The following is a 9,027-nucleotide window of genomic DNA, read 5'->3' on the forward strand; positions in this document are numbered from 1 at the left end:
TATATATGTATATATATATATATATATGTGTATATATGTATATATATATATGTGTATATATGTATATATATACAGTATATATGTATATATATATATGAACTTCTGGTCCGGTCAAACTCCTACTCTTTAACAGGTATTTACGCTCACATATTCTGGACTGGCCTCCCTCACCTCAAACATACATAAACTATGAGTTCTTGTAGTGAACTTAATTCCTGTCCCTCGAAGAGAACACGAAGAATCCGTAATGTAAGTACAATTCTGTAATGTTTATGTTCAGTTTGAATTATGGCATGGAAATTATGGAAAATATGGAATATTAATGAACAACCAATGGACTGTGAGGTCTCAGTTTCTGAGAGAGGACATTTGCAATCTGAGGTGTACCACAAACCCACCCACACAGACCAGTATTTGCAGTTTGACTCCCATCACCCTTTGGAGCACAAGTTAGGAGTCATCAGGACTCTGTACCACAGAGCAGACAGCGTCCCCACTAACTCAGGAACCAGGCAGAGGGAGAAATCCCACACAAGACAGGCTCTAGAGCAATGTGGATATCCTAACTGGGCCTTCCTGAAAGCAGAGAAGAAACCCAAACAGGACTCCAGTCAGCCATCAGGTGAAAAGGAGGAACCCAGACCCAGACCAGAGGTCATTCCGTATGTTGAGGGAATATCAGAGAAACTGAGATGTTTATTTTCTAAACATAACGTCCCAGTGGCTTTTAAACCCCCAATAGTCAAGAATCTGCTTGAATGATGAAGCCTTCCGGGTGGAAGGTGAAACGTTTCAGCAAAAAAAATAACTGTCCAGATGACCAGACTGAAAATTGTTGGATTGTATACCTGGATTATTGAGCATGGACTTTTTTGGTTTTGATCCTCAGAAATCTCCTTTGTTTGTGCCATGATACACTTCCACAAAACATGTTGTGAAGAGCAGACTTTATAGATCCATGTTCTTTAAATTTAACAGGGTGCCCACTCACACCTGATCATCATTCCATTGATTGAAAACACCTGACTCTAATTTAACCTTCAAACTGACTTCTAATCCTAGAGGTTCACATACTTTTGCCACTCACAAATATGTAATATTAAATAATTTTCTTCAATAAATAATTGAACAAGTAAAATATTTTTGTATCACAATACTTGGTTTTCAGACCCATTTGCAGGCAGGCAAGGAGATCTTGAGTTTAAATAAAATAATTTTAACAACAAAACAAAAGGCTGGCGAGGCAACAAAACTTACACGAGTGAGGTGCGTACAGAAAGAGGGCAGAACAGATTATCAGGCGAGCAGGAACAGGACAAAATGGGTCATCAGGAGAAACAGGAACAAGCAGAAACAGAGGACCAGGACGTCTGTAGGTGTACAGAGCATTGAGTGGACGTCTTAGTGGTGAGGAGGAGAGGTTTAAATAAGGCTGAGGGAGAGTGAGTGATGAGTGCACCTGGGATGATACTGAGTCCCATTTGTTTAACTGGGTTCTCTTTGTCTACTTTTAGGAATTGTGTGAAAATCTGATGATGTTTTAGGTCAAATTTATGCAGAATTATAAAAAATTCTATACGGTTCACAAAATTTTAAGCACCACTGTAAGTCAACCTGTTCCTCCCTCGTTTAGAAGTAGGTGTTGACTACAGCCATTTCCATTCTCTTGGCAAAATCCACCACCATCTGTCCTTCCTGGTTTTTTTCCTTGACACTAAACCTACCCATCACTTCCTCATCCCTTCTGTTTCCTTCACCATCACCATCATGTCCAGGTCTGCTCTGATCACCACTCTCTCTTCCCTGGGAATACTCCCTGTCATGTATATATATATATATATATATATATATATGTGTAGTGGACTAGGCCTATGTCAAAACTGACCAGATGGACAGAAACTGTCATTTCATTGATTTGAATCCAGAAATACAGTTTGACCCATCCTGAGACGTTCTTTCTTGAATTAATCAAGTAGAAAAGACAATTCTCTATGATCATTACTATTTTACAAATGTTTTGATAATCAAATTGTGTTAGTTCAAACAATGTTTACATGTTGAAGTGAACTACTCATTTTTATTTACTTAAACAGTAGTAATGATTTTTATTCCTCATTCAAAGAAGAAATCAGGGTAATATGCATTTCTTGATTTTTCTGTCTTCAATGAGCAAATTTGTAAGTGTGTTAAAGTTCGAGGTTCGGTCAACTAAAAAGTTTACTGAAAAGAAATGTCATGTTTAACTTTCACAGCATATACTAGGAGGAGTGGCACCACGAAGTCTGATCTTTCCATGATATCTTTCTGTCTGTTTTTAAACAATCCTTGACTTTCCATAACACCTTACATCACAAACCACACCTCTGTTCTGGTCCATCCACGAATCAGAAAGCTCTCAAATGAACCGGAAGTAGAGCCCATTTTAAATGTGGCAACTTCCCAGTTCAACAGTAGAGTTGAGAAGAGATGGGTTACAGAGTTTCAGAGTTCAAGAGTTCAGAGTTCTGAAGGAGTTCAGAGTTCTTGGAAACCAGACAAGCTGAACCAGAGACGATTTTGGGAATTATAACTTCTGTTTGGATAACCTCACACGACTCCTAAGGTTTTAGCTGTCCTCACGGAGACGCTGAAAGAGTCAAAAGGAGAGCTCTACACCGACGCTGAAGCTATCGTCTGCAAGGTAAAAGTTCTATTTCGACCAAGCGTACCGTTGGCCAAGCTGATTTCCAAAGAGCGTGCTGTTCTGGTTAAAACAGATAAATTCCCTCACACATCTCTCTGTAAGATAAATCTCAATTTTCCATCTTCAAACTCTCCTTTCTGCTAGAAAATTAATCCAGATGTTTTCATTAATGTCTGTGGTGAAGCAACGGAAAACCATGGCCGTATGGTTTTCCTGATTGATTAATTATGCTGTTGTTATTTTCATATTTTGCCAAATTAATGTAAATGTTTGATGTTAAACTTTGATTCTGTAAAATAAATGACCGCATTCATTTTGATGGGTCAAAGATAAATAACGTCTCTCGTTACATTTCTGTTAAATTCAATGCACGCATGTTACACAGTTCAGAAAAATGAAGAACCCGTTTAATGTATGAATATATCTCAGCATCTGTTCATACTACATCTGGTGGCCCGTGACGGTTCATAAATGACTGTGTATTCGTGTAAAGATTGATTTTACGTGTTGGCATGAAGAAAAATAACAGTTTGTCAGCTGTGCTGGAACGCAGCTGAAGCTGCGCCGCTTGGAGCTGCGCCGCTTGGAGCTTGGCTCTGCATGTTTACAGCGTGTTGGGCTGTGATGCTCAGAAAGCTCACAGAAATACTGCAGCTAGTGATGTTTTGAAAGCTGAAATAGTGTCATTGAGTCTTTATGAAAGCTGAAATTGTACGTCTGTTGTGTGTAACTAAGCTGATGAGCTGTGGAAAACGTTTATTCTGTTTAAAAGGACGGAGGTTCTGCTGCAAGACCCGGTTTTGGTCCGGTTCGGTTTTGATAAGTTTGAACGAGTATTTTAAATAGATGGAGGAACGTTTTAAAGACTGGACGAAGTCTCAGCTAAGCTCAGAATTGATTCGTTACATCTTTTAACAGAAAAAGTGCATTTTGACAGTTTAAAAGACAGAAAAGTGACGGACTTGTTCAGATAAATCTAACATGCTAGCTGGGGAAAACGCTGCGTGATTGGTTGAATTCAGTTGAATTAGCTGCCATGGAACGCTCTCATTGGATGAGGGACGTGTCAGTCAGTGACCCGGAAATGAAAACTCGTTTTCATAGGGAAATAAAATCTGCTTTTTAAAGCTGAAAAGCGCTTAAAAGCTGTATTCTGATCAGCTGCTAAGTTCTTCAAAGTCTAATTGTTGAATTTTCGCCGCGTTTGAGTTTAAAATCCGTCATTAAATGATGTTTTTGAACAACGCTAGCGATGCTAATTTTAAGCTAACAGCTAACGACCGGATGAGTGGCGTGTCACGTCACTTCCTCCATGTCGGAAATGAGCTCGGTTGCAACCGGAGCCTTCGCTATGCTTAAAATCACTAAATAAAGCTGCCATATGTCCCAGAAAACTCATGTTTCATGCAAAAAAGTCGTGCTTGTTGAAACAACGCCACGTTTACGCTTCAATTCGTTCAGAAATGTTGATTTTAACCGAGTTTAGCCGAAGCTAACTTTAAGCTAAGCGGCTAAAAACAGGATGTCAACCGAACGTCACAGGAAGTCGTCATAGACTCCTGCTGGTAAAAAGCTAAACACTGCCACCTCCTGGAGAAACTTGAGATCACAGTTTCACTTCAGTTTTAGGTATTTTGAGTGAAATTAAACGTTTTTTTTATTTCTGTAAGGCATTTTTGAGTTAATAAACGTTCCTCAAAGCTGAATAATCACTGTTATCTTGCATTTAAAAAGTAATTTCAGGTATTTATGCGAGACAGGCATTTACCAGGACATTTTCATTCACTGAATCCCTCAAACAGGAGGTACAAAATGGAAAATTAGAAACTTTTTAAAAGATACGGTTCAAATATTCACAGAGTTGAACAGTTTACTCATTTGCTTGAAAGATAATGCACGTTTAATTGCAAAATCACTAAATAAGAGTAAACTTATCAGGAAAAAGAAACTTTTCTGTTTAAGTTACCACCTAAAAATAAATCTTCCTATTTAATTTTAAATAGAGGATGAGACAGGAGAACAGGAATAACAGTTTTTCTGAAGAAAGACTGATTAATCCTGACACATCATCAATTTTTCTTTTTTCTTTTCACCACTTGGTTCTATGAGTAACTGTTAAATAGCAAATTTCTGGAACAGAATGGTTTAAAAAGTGTCTTTAAACTGATTTGCTGTGAGACTTTTTAGAAAAATTGCAGGTTTATTAAAAATTCAGTGCTTTATAGTAAAATACACTAAAAAGAGCTTGGTAATCTAGTATCTGTTAAGAAATAAGCACATAAAAAGTAACACTGCCAGAGAGCATTTACTTAAATATTCATGAATTGGGGTAAAACCTACAGAAAGGTACCCACATTTGAATAAGTTGACTTATAACAGTACTTCTGTGTAAACCCAAAGCTAAAATAGTGTGAAAACTCAATGACAACTTGAATACAAATATTTACCTGTAAAATATCTGAAGCTTGCAACTGTTTTAAACAGATAAAGTGCTACACAGTGAAAAACATGACAGGTGTGTTAGAAAAAGACTTTGATCCTTATGAGATGAGGGACTGCTTGGAGAATGCGTTGAAGCTGCTGACAGAACCCTTACATCCATATAGACATAAACAGGCGGACAGCATGAACCCAAAAGAGTTAGTGGACAATCTGAAGGAGGTTGCAGAGAGTGTGACCTCTACAAAAATTTCAATGTCAAACTATGAAAAGCTGGCTAAAATTGCAATTTTGCTGAAAGAATCATTCTATATGGTTGTTGAGAAAGCTGATTACCTTGCAATAAGGTTAGACAGTGAAAAAGAGGTGGTTCAGAAAATTGAAGAACACTTCCTTCAATTTAAAAGTGAACACGAAGTCCTCACAAAAAAACATTCTGAACAGATGTTTCAATCACAGCAAAATGCAAATGCAGAAATTGATTCGCTGAATAGCAAAATAGATGTGCTTAACAAAGATCTGGAAGAACTCAGAATGGATAAACACACATTACTGGAGCTATGTATGCGTTTAAAAAGTGATTATCATACATCACAGGAACGCTTAAAAGCATGTGAGGAGAAGCTAAGAGCAGCAACAAATAAAAGTTCTGACGAGGGGCGAGGTTGTCTGGAATCCAAACCAGACCCTGAACAGCGTTGGGATAATACACCAGAATCTCCAAAAATCTTTTACAGACCTGGTGCTTTTAGACTCATCCAACCACCCTCACCTAAAGTGGTAGGAACAGACCTGAACAGGTCTCCTCCACAAAACATGCAACAGAGTGCATGGCAACTTCCTCTTTCAATGGATGTTCTGCTAAAACTCTCAAAATATGTACAACGCTTTGTACCTGGACCGATGGGTTCAACTGGAACAAAAGCGTACCTCAAAGATCTCGAATTCAGATTGAGGGATTATCCTAATGCTACGGTTGAGGATAAGATCAGTCTGATACGGCTCACTTCGGACAGAGAGGTGTTCACCTTCATCGAGCGTCTACCTGATGCAACGAGAAAAGATTACAACCTTCTGTGTGAAGCTTTGATCAGAGAGTACGACCCCTGCACGGGACCTGCTGGTTTCCCAGCCGCTGACAAGGTCAAGCAGGGAAAGAATGAACATCCAAAGATTTATTACAAAAGAATCTTCCAAGCTTATTTTGGTTACAGAAATGAAACCGGAATGGAGGAAGAAGAAAATTTTAAATATGTTTTCAGCAAAAATCTCCACACTGACCTACGCATGTCAGTACAAATGATGGCATATTTCAGAGAAAAATCCATAAATGAGATTAAACAGTGTGCTGTGAATGTGTTTGAGGTACGTTCTCATGCTAAGACGCCCATAGAGGTGTTTCCTGGTATAAAGGTTAAACCCCACTCCCTAGAAATGGAAGGAAGGCGCGCGTATCCACCTCCTCCTAAAACAGGCGAGAAAAGGCAGTATTTTCAAACTAACGAACCACGTAATGAAGGTGCACGCTGGAACAAAAAGGCTCCTCTTTCAGAGGATGAACGTGATTATCGTATATGGGGCATGCGTAGGACGCAAGGATATGGGATCCAAGAGGACCCATATTATCAGGGGAAATCCGAAGAGGAACCCCCAAAAGACATACCTAACCCTCCCCCACCTCGGACGAAACGTCCCGAGGCGATAAAATCACAAAGGTTCCAGAAAAAAGGCCCTAAACCTCTGAGCTCGGAAGAGACAGAGGAAATACAAAGGTTTTTAGAAACTTTGATACACGCTGAAATGGGAACCCAACCAGGAGCACAGTGTAGTGATCTGATCGCTACTAACTCTGAAGGCGCGAATGACAACATTACAGATGTCGGTGAAACACACCAAGACATTGCTGTTACTGCCTCCAACAACCCCTCATCGGACGAAGGGGGGATAAACTCACACACAAACGATGATGAGTCATCGCAAACTGAAAACTCAGAAACTGATTTTCATGATTTTGAACTAGGCATTCCAGTTCTGGGAGGACTCCCAGATAACCTGGTACCGAGTCAAGAAGCTGGGCCAGTATGTTTCACGAAACCATCACAGGCCATCGCTCTTTTCTCAACCAATGACGTCGACCAAGGACCTCAAACCTATGGTGTCTTACCCATAGACAGGTCCGACGACTCAGAAAAGGATTCGTTGGAGCTCCCCAAGGAGCAAGAACCCTCATCAGTCTCATCACAGATTGAACAGGTGGTCGCCCAAGCCGACACTCTGACATCTGATGAAGAAAGAGACAAACTTCGCCAAGTTCTTTTAAAATATGAAAAGTCATTTTCAACTGACCCAGACATCATCCAACCTCAGAAGTTGAATGATCCCGCAATTAACTCGATGATACTGTATCTGACTGACCCAGACAAATACACTCCATCGAAAAGTAAACTGGATTCCGATCCAGACCTAAAAGTCCTCTTTCAGCTGCGCAAACAGTTAAAACTACTCATGGACAGCCTAACTTTAGCTCATGGAGCGACGTCCTCACCCGTGTTCGCGGTCTCCCATGACCGAAGGGGGGTGACGCCAGTTAGGATAATGCTACCAGACGCGATAACATGATCAAATCTGACATTCAGAGTGAGTGGCGCACCGAAACGTCATTTTCTAGTTGCTTAATCACTGCTTTTGTCAATGTTGAAACGTTGTTTAACTGGTTGCTTAGTCACTGTTTTTGTCGATGTTGAGACATTGTTTAATTGGTTTTTGGTATTGTTTTCGAACACCCCAGGCAAGAATGAATTTTGTTGTGTAGTTAAGTTAGAGACTAAGAGGCCTTTAACCATGCCAACATGCAGTTCATTCGTTAAATTGCAATCTTTGCGGAGTCAATGTATATTATTGCTACCTTAAGTACCATAGTCTACATTGATCTCACAACGCTTAAGCCGAACCTACTCGAACAATTCTATTCGGGGGGATAGCTAATTCTTTTTGATAAGTCTCGCCATAGACTTCCAAAACATTTATGGGGAAACCAAACACCCAATCTCAAGTCGTTCGTCTAAAAGACAACAGACAATTACACCAAACTATATTTTACCATGTAAAGCTAACTTAAACCAAGTTAGAAATGGAAAAATAGTTTGGAACCCTTTTCTATAGGCATAAACCCCTGTAGTTACCCTTTTCAGCATGAACCACCCCTTAACTGGTAGTTGTAGCTGTTCCCAACCATAATAGCTTACACACCAGGTGCATATAGTTTAAGGCCTTATGTAAAATCCCCTTCATAAGCCCACCTTAAACCACATAATTGCATGGCACATTGAACCAGAACGGCACAGGCTGGACGTCGACCAGAGACAACCTTCGCTGGAGGCGACCTGCAATCCTGACGTTGGTCTCCACTCTTCATCCAGTGGCCGCATCTTCAGTTCAATCCAAGGGTACCCCTCTGTATGCTGATCAATCAACACTTCCAATCGTTGTGGATTTACCGTTGTGGATTATATGACTTTTTCCAGTGGATTACAGACTCTGTTTCCAAGGGGTTAAAGCATTGCTACAATGGAATTACCAACAACATTATGGAATTATCATCAACACAATGGAATTACCAAGAACATTGTGGAATTACCTTGACTTTGTTTTCCTTGCTGGATTACTTTTGACTTTTGTTTTCCTTACTGGATTACTTTTGACTTTGGTCTTCCTTGCTGGATTACATCAAGCTCAAGGACATTCAAAGGCATAAGTTCAAGTTTGGAATTCATCCCCATGGACAGGCGATGATTTCCAAAGGGGGGACTGTAGTGGACTAGGCCTATGTCAAAACTGACCAGATGGACAGAAACTGTCATTTCATTGATTTGAATCCAGAAATACAGTTTGACCCATCCTGAGAC

General features: G+C 39.8%; 1 protein-coding gene across 1 annotated transcript in view; it reads right to left on the bottom strand.

Annotated features, from left to right (window-relative positions):
- Positions 1-9,027, bottom strand: part of lrsam1 (leucine rich repeat and sterile alpha motif containing 1) — a 145,545-nt gene that overhangs the window by 113,403 nt on the left and 23,115 nt on the right. The window lies entirely within an intron of this gene.

Source organism: Nematolebias whitei, chromosome 18 (genome assembly GCF_014905685.2).
Source record: "Nematolebias whitei isolate Nwh7 chromosome 18, NemWhi1, whole genome shotgun sequence".
NCBI lineage: Eukaryota > Metazoa > Chordata > Actinopteri > Cyprinodontiformes > Rivulidae > Nematolebias > Nematolebias whitei.